This window comes from Clarias gariepinus, chromosome 2 (assembly GCF_024256425.1).
Source record: "Clarias gariepinus isolate MV-2021 ecotype Netherlands chromosome 2, CGAR_prim_01v2, whole genome shotgun sequence".
NCBI classification, from domain to species: domain Eukaryota; kingdom Metazoa; phylum Chordata; class Actinopteri; order Siluriformes; family Clariidae; genus Clarias; species Clarias gariepinus.
This window is the reverse complement of record NC_071101.1, coordinates 24,278,231-24,291,242: the sequence shown is the minus strand read 5'-3', so window position 1 is coordinate 24,291,242 and position 13,012 is coordinate 24,278,231. Positions and strand designations below refer to the sequence as shown.

The following is a 13,012-nucleotide window of genomic DNA, read 5'->3' as shown; positions in this document are numbered from 1 at the left end:
GTAATGACAAACTTTGTGGAGAAATGTGACATGAATGACTTAACATGAACGCTTAGTGAAATTGCATTGAAAGTGACTGAACTTTTAGAAATCACAGCAATGTTTAATAGCCTAACTGGAAAAAGGCTCAGGTTTTCTAGGAAGCATAAATATTGGACTTTGGAGCAATGGAAAAAGTAATGTGGTCTGATGATTCTAGATTTGCTGAGAGCAATATGGGTGGATCAGGGTAGAAAGAGAAAGGCATGGAGTAATGCATTTACGTGCATAAGGCTACTGTACAAGCCTCTTTAGGCAGTATTATGATCTGGGGTGACAATCAAATAAAGTTAGCAGACTAGATGAATAATCAGGTTATTACATCAATGTTTTTTTTTTTATCTTCCCTGATGGCACAAGCATATTTTAGGACCAAAGATTGTGCGATTTGGTGTTTCCAAATTTCCCGGCGGTCCTACCACAGTTGTAAAAATGGGAATAAATACAGTGACACGAATATATCATTAGCCTCCATGGTCCCTAGTTGGACTACATGGGTTCCTGGGTGGATGGAATGTATTTGAGTGTTTAAACGGACTTAACACAAATTTTGTGTAAACTTTCAGTACAAAAATACGCTTACGTCTTGATGTACGGTGAGTGAACGGAAATTGTGGCATCAGGTGAGAAGCGGTAGCGCTTTTACACAGTGGGCGTGGACTAAAATCTCTCACTGACGTCATGAGACGGAGCGGCCGAGTGGGCGTGGCTTTGACCCTGCTGCTGCATCACTGAGCAGCGTGAGGAGGATGAGGGGAGTATAGCCGCTGTTAGACGGAGAGACAGCTTCGGCCTGTGTCTTTTAACGCCACGTTTACTGGAGGGTTGATTTGTCGACGCGAAATGAGGACTTATGACTGATGAACGAAAGGTAAGAGGTGTTTGAAGGCTAACCGTGTGGTTGAATCACTGCGTACCCCAGGCAGGTGCACCTGTCTTCTCCTCTACGTGCTCGTGCCGCTTGCGCGTGCATCTTGCGGATATCCGAGGCTTTTCTGGAGCAAGTGCGCAGGAATTGTCGGTGTATTTCATTTTATTTTATTTTTTACAAATGTAAGGAGGACGCAGTTCCTTGTCGTTGCATTTGGGGAATCAGCCGGTAGCCGTCTTCTTTGTCTATGTAGACGTGTGGCATCACGGATTATCGGTGTGGCGTAACGGGGCAAAACGACATCGATATCATAAACAATGCGTTGTGCTTACATCGTCAGGGTTCAACATGTCAATCGCTTTTATTGCTGTCATCATTGAACAACATCATCTGGGCTTAGATTTCATTCTGCACTTATTGCACAACATCAGGTTGATTGGTCATTCCGCTTTGCTTTCATTATGCAGCCTAACTTCATCTCCTCTATAGATGCTCGAACATGTACCTGCTGTCTACCTGTAAATGTGCCATCAGTGAGCTGACAGCGTCCTTACCAACAGCAGATCTCAGTTATGCTTTGTCAGCATTACATGTGAATTCTGGCTCGTGTGAAGTTCAGCTGTAATACTGTACAGCCATGTCCATGCATGTAACATGACAGACAACTGATTGCACTGCCATCTGAATGCTTTTCTTACACCAGGGTGATATCTGGTCTCCTCCAGTTTCTTTAAAGTGTATCCAAAGAAGAAACATATCACAATTAAAGACTTGCCCTTTTTTTGGGTGAAAGGTAAAGCTAACCCATGAAAACCCTTACCGTAAGCACTGTAATGCAGGTAAGTGAGATTTACCCAGGAAATCATTAGTGTTTATTTACCTCTGGATATACACTGTAGTGTTAACCGAACTTTAGAGGCTATGTCATGTGCATTTGTTTTTGGCTTCTTTTTTGTCCGTGAACCACTTTGTGTACAAGATCTATGGGAAATATGCAGCATATGTTGAGGCTATGTGAGTAATACTTAGCATATGTGAGAGTTTGACCTGGAAGATCCTGAGTGACTCAGTTTCTCTGTGTGCGCTATGCTTTACCTTTCCGAATTGGAGAATTACAAGAGATTTAAAAGACTTCTTGACAGGGTGTGTAAACTTATTGGAAATTACGATGTTCACAGTCTGTGTGTCCGTTGCACAATATAACTGATGAAATAAACATAAAGTTTTATGCACCTTACAAATGCATATTATTTAGCAGTTTTACAAACACTATTTAAAAATTATACAAGTGGCACGAAAATCATAATTGCACAACTTGTGTACTGTATGGTTGTGTAACATGTTCTTTACATATAGTCTCTTGGCTCCACCTACATCTCTTTTTTTGTAATGACATTTAATTGAATACCATTAGTGTTTTATTAAAGCACATAAAAAGGATAGCTTGACCTGGGTGGCATGGTGGGCCATGGACCATGATTTGAACTAGAGCTTAGAATACTGTGTTTGTATGGAGCATGTTCCTTAATTGTTTGTGTGGGTTTTCAGCCAATAATATTACTCAATTGTTCCTACAGTAGGTGTGTGTGCATGTGTGTGCACGTGTTATCCCATGATTGACTGTCATCTCATCTAGTACAGTATGTATTCTTGCCTCATGCCTAGTGCTCCCAGGATAGACTCCACCATGACCCCAACCAGGATAAAGAGTTTACTGAAGATAAATGAATGAAGAAACGACCTTGACTTGACAATCTCTGATTTTATCAAACAGCCCAGTGAGACGTTTTGTCCCACACTGCCGGGGTTCCACTCTGCGTTTCTTATTTCATTACAGACAGAGATGAGCCGTCAGAGACATCACGAGACAGATGCAACAATCAGGGCAAAGCAGCAAAGCGGAAACACTGACCAGTGAGGTCACTGTAGGCCAGTGGGACCTATGCTGGGCTCCTGATGAGTTACTACATGAAACTCAGACATATTCAGAAACACTGAGCAAAAATGCTGCTGGTGTAGGGTTACTCAGTACTTAGGCCCAGGCATTATTACGTTTTCTTTTAAAATTCAATAAGCATAATTTTATTGTATAATTTTAATTACACTGATCTATATAAAAATGCATAAATTATATTGATATGCAAATATCTTGTATGTGATGGTTTTATCCCACCTCGAGTCTGTTTGCGTGCTTGGTGGAGTTCCTCCAGGTTCTCCAGTTTTCTTCCACAGTCCAAAGACATGGCGATTAAGATAAGTGGCATTACTAAATTGGCCGTAGTGTGTGTGTGTGCCCTCCAATGGATTGGCACTGCTCCAGGGTGTACCCTGCCTTGTGCCCAAAGTCTTCTGGGATTGGCTACATGCCTCTGCGATCATGAATGAGATCATGAATGCGATCATAAATGAGTGAATAATAGCTCAAAAGCTTTATGAATTAAAATATGAATCTTTAAAAATAGGTGCTCTGCAACAAATTAATGTCTCTAATATCTTTCATTTAATATTTGTGTGGATTAGTTTATCACAGTATCATTAACACAACTACAGTCATGCTGTGTATTTACAATATGGAACAGTTGTGTTGTATTGAACTAGTAACTCATGGCAATTAGTACATTTCTCTAACACATCGTTGTATTTTCTTTAAAAAAAAACAGAATGTCAGAATTATACATATGTGCAAAAAATACAGTGTAGGACACTGAAATGAAAATATCAAAAATGCAGATCATCAATTTATTTATGCATAATTGCAGAATCCGAGAGACTGCTCTCTTTTATTTTCACAGTGTGCCATGACATTTATGAACAATACAATTGAACTAAAATTCTCGTGTACTCTCATGCACACTGTCTCATACTGTGCCAGAATTAAAACACTGTTTGTGTTTTTATTCTGTTATTTGTAAAGAGTCTTCAAGGATTCAGTCCTATTTTTTTTAATCTGTGGTAAAAAAAAAAAATAAATAAAAAAACTGCTGATTTTCTTTTATGTTTGGTCAAATCAAGGTTAACCACACAGCAGAGTATGACTCTCTGGAGTGTCTGCGTATGCAGATATGAAATGATCTTGATCCTTTTTCCTCCCTTACACAATAAGTACAATCTATCACGGTGATGATCAAACACGCTTTAAAAGAGCAGCAATAAAAAGGCTGAGCTCATCGAAGGGAGAAACTGTCATTTTTTCTTCAGAGAATTCCATCTCCCTCCCACCTCATTCCCGGAAAGTTTAGTCCTCAAGATGAGATGAAATGAGTCAAGTGGCCCACAGCAATCAGTGCTCAATCACTGTATGGTGCTTTGAAGTGCTCCACATCCTCACAGGTGGGGAAGCAATGTTAAGTGCACTAGGGAGAGGTCACATTCAGGGCAGAATAATGAGCGGATAGGATTTGTGAACAAGGAGAGAGTAAGAGAAAGGAAAAGTGAGGGCAAACATGGGAAACAGCATTGTTTGCATAAATACAAAAAAGTCTTAAAACCTCACAGCTCCATAGTTTGATTGTACATTTTTTGCATTTCTACATGGATTACCTTTCACCTGCCAAAAACTTATTGGTTAGCTGATTGGCTGAAGTTAAAGACTTTTCTATAAAACATTATAGAGTTTATAATAATAATATCCCTGAGCCTTACATTTGATTACCACTAGGTGTGTATAGGTGTGGGAGTGTGTGTACTTGGTGTCTTGAGATGGCCTGACTTTGCATCCAGGGTGAATCTCACATTGTGCGTGGTGTTCCTGGGAAAGGCTCCGGATCCTGACCAGACGATGAGTGGTTGCTGAAGATAAATGAATAAATAATGCCTGTATGATTATTAGAAATTTTCTCCGGGTAAAGTGCTTTACCTTCATGGCTTAAATGAAGGAAATGTACTCATTAAATGTGATGCAAATTCTGTTTAATGTCTTTTATATACAAAACATTTGGATTGATATGTTCAGTTGACATATAAAAAAAAAAAAATATATGTTTGTGACTAAGTTTTAGGAGGGTGTTTTTGCTTTTCTGACCTGGCATTATTGTAGTTTCATCTTAGGAACACCATCAAGATATAGTTAGTTAATAAACACCATCATCAAGTCTTTTTCCTGGGGTTACAGGTAACACATTCATTGTCTATTTCACTTTATCACGTGTACAAGGGTTGCGGAGGCCTGGATCCAACCCCAGGAATTTAGGGCATGTGGCAGTGTACACCCTGGACGGGGTGCCAATCCATTGCAGGACACACACACATACACACACTTACTGTACACCCACTTATTCACACATTACGGGCAATCTGTTAACGCCAGTTACAGTATCCTAATCTACATGTCTTCGGACTGTGGTAGAAAACTGGAGCACCCAAAGGAAACCCACCAAGCATGAGGAGAACATACAAATTCCATGCACACAGAGGAAGGAATCGAACCCAGACCTTTGAGGTGCAAAGCAACAGTGCTAACCACTATGCCACCATGCTGCAAGCTCGTTCTTGTCATGTGATGTTTTATGCCTGTACATTTTATTAAATAATTCCACATTGATTTTTGTCTGTGTGCCCCATTTATATGTTCTTTTAGTGCAAGTTTTGACATATTAGAGGCCGTAATTGTTATAGATGGCAATGGATGGCAACTAAACGATCAAAAATATGATTACTGTGTCCTTGGCATCTGAATGTTAAAATCCTGGGCTCTTCATAAATGTCCATTATTGTACATATCATTATAATGTTTTCCAAAATCTGTTGTTCTAAGGTTATGTTAAGCAGCCTGCAAAATACAGGGTAAGGGTAATACTTTTGTCCCGAATATGAGAAACAATAAATTTATATGAATGCAAGAATGAAGGGATACACTGAACACTGAGACATTTTGGTAATTTCTACTAATTTTTGTTGGTAGTTTAAGAAATTTGGGAACTATTTAAACCATCTAGCTCATCTTTGCTCATCCAAATTTAATATATATGGACATACATTACTGTGCATGAGTCACATGCATATGCAGATAAATGATGTAGAGCAAGTATGCCTTAAAATAAAGTCAATATTTGGTGAGGCGATGCTGTGATTACCCTTCAGTATAAGGTACAATTGTGTACAATGTGCAGTTTTGTAAGAAAATTAGCTACCAATTTTTACTGAGCATCCTGCAGAACCAGGCACAGTTCGTTTCTGACATACAAGTATTTTACTTTACCATTTAATTTTGTGTTGGAATACTAATGTCTGGAATTCAGAAATGTTTCTGTACTAATGCAATAAAAAAGTCCTTAAATTAAAAAAAATTCATAGGAAGGTACATTTTGCACTGGATATGAAATTGGTAATTTTTAATATAACAGATACATACAGTGTGTAGTATGCCATGTATACTGTATGTGTATATACAGTATATATTAATATACTAATGTATATGCTATGTTGTCATGGGAATTGACTATTAAAACAAAACACTTAAAATATAAACACAATTGTCAACATAAAAATACAAAAACACGCTGCCTAGAACATGCCAAACCAACCATAAAGCCTGAAAAAAGCTATTACCAGGTACGTCACACTCCGACTTAAAACAAAGGAGCCAGAGGTCACTCTCACTCAGCTTTCACTGTCCACATGTAAACATGGAAAATGAGTTTCTGAAAAGGTCCAATTTCACTGACCCTCGAACACAGCATGTAGACAAGTAGTCAAACGCATAGAGAAAAAAGTTTGAAAATATCCATGTATAATAAGTGTGGGCTAGGCATTAGAACTGAATTCCAGTGCGACACAGACCGGTGTTAACTGCCAGCACAAAATGGTCTACTACATACAACCAACAATAAATACATACTGTACCTGTATAACCTTTGATTTCCCCAGTCCAAAAACATGCAGGTTAAGCTAAATGCCGCTCATCGTGTCTCTGCAGAGCATGCGTGACTGTCAGTACACCCGTCTTATTCTTTTAACCATTCACGATCGATTAATTTGTAGCGGACATTACACCTCTCTTATGCTACCACTCACATACCTGTTTATTCTGCTAGCGAGCAACTGTTGTACTGTCTAATTAATCTATTGCGGCTGGCATCATTTTTCCGGGCAGCCATCAATATACCTGGGCGGCCGGCCCAAGTATAGTCAATGTGTGGAAAACACAGAAGTCATACAGCACACTTCACTGATAATGTCATTCTAAATGTACCATTTGAAAGATATTTGAATAATAAATTAGGAACCATTTGCAAATCTTGATTTCTTGTAGAAATTTCTGGCATACTGCATTAATAACTGATTAAGTATGCTTTACAAGCTAAATGTACTGTATTCTTTCTATCTCACTTCATGCAACCTGGCTATAATATTATAATAGGCATAGTGAAACATTAAAGACTCAAGACAATTTGTAAGGAACTTGGGTGTGTTTTTTTTTTCTGGGCAAAATGTCTGTTTGTAGTCAAAATGGTTCTTCAGTTAGGGCTTCTAATTCCATCTTTACCTATTCTGGGTCTGTTTGTGTATGATGGTTTTGTGTCGACTGTCTCTAATTGCTAAACAGTTACAAATTAATTAATTGACTAAAAATTTCATTTAAAATAGATTGATAATTTTGATTATCATTTATGTACTGTATGTTACTCCAGGAAAACTTAATCATGTAAGGCACATTATCTTCCAGGTAGTGTGTGGATGGATGGATGCATTACAAATCTGCACTTGTGAGGGCCATCTAGCCTGACGGATCTAGCCTGTTTTAGGACGTTCTAACATGTTTAAACTAAGAATATATTTTTTTGGTTTATATGTACAGTGGAACCTTGGATTACGAGCATAATTCGTTTCAGAAGCGGGCTCGTATTCCAAAACACTCGTAAACCAAATTAAATTTTCCTATAAGAAATACCTTAAAAGTACAAGTAAATCCAGACAGATAAGTGTTTCCGTTTGTGCGTGCAGGCGCTGTATGTGTGTGTGAAGCCCCTCCTGTCCCGAGAGAGACACGGTGTCAAATTATGCGCGTTTAGAAAGAATCGCGACAGAGCAGTGTTTCTGTAAAAAGGAGAAAGTGTGTGTGTTTGTGTGTGTAAAGCAGAGAGGGGGTGTGAGACCAGGCACGGTGTGAAATTACGTGTGTGCACACACATAAGCTCACAGGCTGAAACAAAGAGGCTGAAGGAGAAAATGGATTTTTTACCTAATGAGACTAATGAGTCTAATGAGACTTTCTTTTGCTTTACACACGCGAACACGTGTATTTTAAAAAACAGTAAACGCGCGTTGTACACACGCGCTTACAAACACAAAATAAAATATGTTTTACACACACACATGGTCACAGTGTTATAGTAAACAGTACACCCATGCACGGATGTTGATTATACCAGTGAGAGAGCAGGGGAGACTATTATCCACAATTCTGCAGCGCAAGAGAGAGAAAAAACGTTGGCTCAGTTGTGATCACGGGACACTCGGCGTCAAAAAAGAAGCGCATGCGTGATACATGATACTCGGCACTCGTAAACCAAGACTTGCTCGTTTTTCAAGTCAAAATATATTAAAAATCTTTGCTCGTCTTGCAGAACACTCACAAACCGCGTTACCCGCAATCCGAGGTTTCACTGTATTTATATATTATTTGATTTAATATCTCCAACAGAAAAGTGTTTGTACATGTTTATTGTTTTCGCTGTTTATTTGCTGGTGGGACAGATTGAGCTAGACTACACTAAGTGGCATTGAGTTAAGACTGTCAGGGATGATGAGGAATGATTATTTATCATGCTTCCTACTTCAGACAGCATGTTGATTAGGAGCAAACATGTTTCCTGACTGAGTTGTTATTGGGATGTCACTGGGATGTCACCGGGATAATGCTCCATCGATGGAGTTCTAACAAAGACCTTTCAGGCTTGTGCTATGACTATAATAGCTCTATGCCACCTCTATTAAGTTCATATTATGTTTTTCTTGTGCTTACCATGTTTATGGTGCGCGTGCAGCAGGTTATTAGTACAGTATATCTATGTCACATTCATAGAATTTACTATAAATACTAGATCCAGATCCTTACACCATCACTGCCTGAAAAAAAGGACTGCACATGTAGCAGTATTTGTTCTAACCCACTGAACCATCCGACAACATTGTAAGTTCAAGTAAAGCACCTGGTAAGATTCGTCTGTTCGATCTGATCAGACATAGCAATAACGCTGGTCTGTCTCATATGACATGTTGAGCATGTGATCATGTGTGTGACAGGGACGTGGTTAGGAAGTAGTATAAACTTGATAAATGCATATTTTTCCACTTTGACCCATTGCCGCTGCGTTTTTCAATGTTTTCAGGATGCGGCGAGAACTTCATGGTCTCCAACACAGTGTTACGGGTCCTTAGGAAACGATGTGTCAGCTGAACCTGCTGTACAGTCTGTTATTGTGGGTGCCTTGTGTCTCCCTTTCCTTCCATCACAAAGCACCAAATGTGTATGAGTGTGTGTTTGTGTTCAGTATGGGTGTGTTCATGTTTCCACACCTGACCCTCTCAATATGAAGGTTGCACTCTGTTCTGTTTGCTCTGCACTGTGTATGAGACACGTGACATTGCCCTGCTTTTCCTGCAAACAAGGATCTGTCTGGTTTAAATGTTTGTTTTTCAGTTCCAAATAATAAAAAATATATATTTTTTAGTTTAGTGTGGTATGTAATGTAATAGACAATGTAATGGACATACATTTATGTGCAAAAATCACATGCACATGCAGATAAATGCTATAGGGCAAGTATGCCTTAAAAAATGATAAAGGCCAGTAAACATAATTAATGAAATAAAATTATTTGCCTAAATGCATAAGATTGATTTTTTTTTGTGTGATCAGAGATTAGGATATCCTTAGACTTTACTTAAATTTTGGGTTGGGTTAAAAAAAAATTCAGCATTTTCCAGAAGCACAGGAAAGCTCATCCTTCTCAAAGCTTCAGGGTCCTTGATTGTGCAAAGCTTTGCATGTCCACGCTGTGTCCGTGTTTGTTTCTTCCCACCTCACAAATAAGTGCCAGTGTGTGGAGTGACTACACTAGTTTCCACCTAGGTGAGAATGAGTGTGTGGATGTGTGTGTGTGCGCATGATGCCATGGACTCATACCCGGTCTTCTTGTACTTAGCTCCGGATCCAGAGTGTACTTGTCAGACAAAAGGGTGATATAATCCTGGTTCTGAAACCTCAATAAATCTATTTCTTATTTTATTAATGAATATCAAATAATTTCCTTAGTGATCTCTGAGTCGATTAATTGATCACAGCTAATTGTTTTTGATCGGCTGTGTCGATTGCATTCTAGCAGCAATAAAAACATTTCCACACAGATGCTAGGCAAAGTTGATAAGCCGTTTTTTGCTCCACTTTGTCTTCTGGAGATTACGAGTTTGAATACTGAACAGGCCATAGCCATCCGTGACCTGGAGCCGAAGAGAGCAAAATTGGCAGTGCTCACTAGATGGAAGGAATGGCATATTGTCCGCATTGTGGGTGTCTGTGACCTCATGCATGCATGTGGATGAATGTGTGTTACACAGTCCTGTGGCGTTGATTCAAAAAGGTTATGACAGGCAAGGGCTGACTAGGAAGCATTTTACCCTAAATCATGGAGAAAATTGGGGGACGCAATGTGCCAACGTAACTATTCATCTCAAAAGCAGCTGCTCAGAATGCACACTGAGTATAAATTAGCTTAGTACTCTAAGTAATAATGATTGTAAACAATAAAGTGAACAAATGGTATTGCTCCACAATGATTCCTTTTTAGGCCAGTTAATTCTCCTTCATCTCCAGATCACCGCTTCATTGAATGTTGTTCCCTGGGACAGTGCTGAAGCGTTAATTTTAAGTCATTCATGAAATTCATTAACTCATTGTCTCTCCACCTAATGAGAACACACTACACAAAAAAACTGAAAAAATTTAAAGTATCAGAATGGACAGTCAGGTTATATGGCACTGTTTACATACTCCCACTGTCAGTGAGATTGGAACTGATGTTCAAGATTTTATCTTCAGAGCTCAGGTTGACTACAAATTGGCTGCTTTTACTAGGCAGGTTAAATGAAGTAAATGCAAAATCTGCACCTTTTCTCTGTATTCTTCTTTGGTTTCCTGATGTCCAGTTTATCATTTAGTGAAGAGATAAAATAATATATTAAGATTTGTCTTGTAATTAACATTAGATGAGTCCTTTTGTCACAGCGAATGACAAGATATTGTTGAGTGTTTTCAAAATAAAAGACCAGGCTTTTTGACCTCATCTTCTCATCACAGCATGGCGTTTGTGCTACAGAAATTATCTTGCTCCTTTTTTTATATAACATTTATTCTGTAAAGGGTCAGGAAGTCTATCTAAGGATAGTCTGGGCATGAGGCGAGGTACACCCTGGACAGAGTGCTGATCCATCTTGGGGCACAGACAATTTGGAAATTGGAGATGCAAGGCCACAGTGCCAACCACTACATTACTGTGCCACCCAAACATTTATGTTGTTTAAAGTATTATTAAGTGCATATCTCATCCAGTACAATTATCGTCTAGTCAGTTTAGCATATTTTTTTTTTATTTTATAATAATGACAAAATTTGTATTGATTCATATTCATACACAGGAAAGCATAGTGGAGGTCCCTCCAGAGTGGCAAGAAATTATAAATCATATGAAAGGCAGGCTCTGTTAAGAACATACATAGTCCTATTGTCGAATTTGAAGTCAGTTGTTAGGTTTTGAAGAACAGACCTGTTTCTGAAGTGTTTTACCCACGCACATACTCTATGGAAGGATTGGACAGACACATCTAATGGGATTTAGTAAAGATCCAGTGTTGGACAGTAGTGTACCATTTGATGATTCTGTGTTTTGTTTCCAAGTGGGACACTGTGTTTGGTATCTTTGACTTAACAGGTAAGAACACATTTCTGCAAACAGACTTACTACCACACTAAAATATGTCCAGCGCTGCATTTGGAGAACTTGCTTGCTGATAGCAGGACTCTTAGTTCTAGAAGTATCAGCATTGCAGTTTCTCATGGTTTAGCCAACACAGCATGTACTGTATGCTGTAATTTTTTTTCTTTAGTGATCAGCTGATTATAGCTACAGAATTCTGTGCAGTAGTATTCAGGCCAACATCTTCATGCATGGTTTGGTATGGTGGCTCAAGGCAGGGTCAGTTGAAGATATCCAGCCTTTATCATGCAAGCAGTCGCCATCATGAAACAATAGCAACTTATTTTGGTTTCCATCACTGATGGACTTCTTCTAGAAACAAAAAGGAAGAAAATTTTTTTTACTCACTTTAAAAATGTAGTTTAATATGCATTTGCTTTTTTTTAAATTCATGGGTGCTGCAAGATGAGCTAATGCACTGAATAAAAATCTTATTTGAAAAACTCAAGTAAATTATGTTTAAATTGGAATTAGTTCATTTAATTGTAGTCAATTAGACATATCCATCTTTAAAGGCTGTACAAGGCCAAAATATTTTTTTATTGAGTGTGGTCTTATTTGCATTGGCTATATTGTCTAATAGGGAAGTGAAAAAACAGATCAATCATTAGTTAAATTTAGCAGACGCCCTTATCCAGAGCGACTTTCTTATCTCATTATACATTTAAGCAGTTGAGGGTTAAGGGCCCAACAGGGACAACTTGGTGGTCATGGGGTTTAAACCTGGTACCCTTCCAAACCGTAGCCCAGTGCTTTAACCACTGAGCTACCCCCGATCCTGAAATGACTGTAGCTCCTGCGCCTGCATGGTTTAATTAAAAAAATATTTACAAACTATATATAAATGATTGATTATGGATACATAATCTGTAATAAATGTGATTAATTGTACAGAACTATAGTGGCCACTAATAAGCATAAAAAATTCTAAGAAAGATATATGGTACAAAGTGTATCATAGACTTAAAGCTCTACTATACTAATGTAGGCGCAGTGGTAAAGTACTCACCCTATCATCTGGAGATCGCGGGTTCGCTTCCCGGGTGATGCTGTAATCTCTCGCAACTGGTGGTCTAGAGAGAGCTGATTGGCCGAGTTCCCTCAGAGGGAAGGGATGAGAGGTACTTAG

The 13,012-nt window shown here is 38.6% G+C and overlaps 1 protein-coding gene across 1 annotated transcript in view; it reads left to right on the top strand.

Annotated features, from left to right (window-relative positions):
* The first annotated feature begins 786 nt into the window (after positions 1-786).
* Positions 787-13,012, top strand: part of otud7a (OTU deubiquitinase 7A) — an 82,192-nt gene continuing 69,966 nt past the window's right edge. The window contains exon 1 of the mRNA XM_053482637.1: positions 787-910. The gene's annotated coding sequence lies outside the window, so the exon portion shown is untranslated. The remainder of the gene's footprint in view (positions 911-13,012) is intronic.